The 1212-nt window shown below is 29.9% G+C and overlaps 1 protein-coding gene across 5 annotated transcripts in view; it reads left to right on the forward strand.

The window, feature by feature from the left end:
* The window catches only part of LOC106457551 (transformer-2 protein homolog beta-like), a 56465-nt gene that overhangs the window by 32017 nt on the left and 23236 nt on the right, over positions 1 to 1212 (forward strand). The window lies entirely within an intron of this gene.

Raw genomic sequence — 1212 nt, forward strand, 5'->3', positions numbered from 1 at the left:
GTTGGTAAAAGAGTAGCCCAAGAGTTGGCGGTGGGTGGTGATGACTAGCTGCCTTCCCTCTAGTCTTACACTGCTAAATTAGGGACGGCTAGCGCAGATAGCCCTCGTGTAGCTTTGCGCGAAATTCAAAACAAACAAACAAACAAAATCTCAATATTGTTATTGATATCGATTTTGAAAGGTATTGCTTGAATATTGTATTTGCTGTAATTTTTTTTGGAATTAAGTTTTTTTATTTCGGGTTCTTTTTCCTTCCTCCATTGTTATTGATTTATTAATATTTATGATAAATTGTTTATTAATATTGGTGTAAAATCCTGGCCAGGAATTTGTTTATTAACTGAGTTGTGAATAAATTGTTTTTGTTGTTGAACCCTGAAAAAGGCTAGTGGAAGTAAATTGAAGTATTATGTAGAAATTTTATGTATTGCACAAAGAGGAGCACAGTTTTTTAGTTCATAATCAAAGAAATGGTTTCATGTATATATTGTGTTTTTCATTTAGATACTAACCACTTCAGGTTTTCTTCCCTGACAACTGTTTGAATGTAGTTATACTATAATATAGATATATACTCTTTATCTGTATACCTACTAATAACTAAGTATGATCTTTTCAGTTTTGATATCAGAGGAATAACAAATGTAAATATTGGTAATTTTGATATTTATTAGTGTAAATATTTTGATATTGATGGAGATACTAAATATAATGTGTAGCTGTTACTGTAATCTCTGGTTCCACTTGCTTATATTTAAATTTATAATTCAATTATTTTTATGTAGAAAGCTGATGATTACTATTGATAAAAAAAGAATCATTGTTTCAGCTTTTTGCCAGATGAAAAGTATACATCTAAATGCTCTGAGTAAATTTGCAAGTATGAAATGCCATAGTAGCTGTACCTGTTTGTATCAACTACATTTACTTGTATTTGCATGATTTATCCAAACACAATAGCTTGTTGACACTGAATATTTAGTTTGTAAATTGAATCATTGGAATTTCCACTCACAAGTGAAGAAATTTTATTTTTACAGTTATTCGCATAGCATTATTATATGCAAAGTAATTGTTTGACTAAATGGAAGTGGTTTTATATGGTTTGAGCTAGAACTGAATTTATTGGTCACAATATAGCAATTTTAATAGGAAGTTAAATACTGACAGCTCTCACCACCTGTTGTTTTTATACATATCACTAGCAATGGG

This window comes from Limulus polyphemus, unplaced genomic scaffold (assembly GCF_000517525.1).
Source record: "Limulus polyphemus unplaced genomic scaffold, Limulus_polyphemus-2.1.2 Scaffold344, whole genome shotgun sequence".
Taxonomy (NCBI): Eukaryota; Metazoa; Arthropoda; class Merostomata; order Xiphosura; family Limulidae; genus Limulus; species Limulus polyphemus.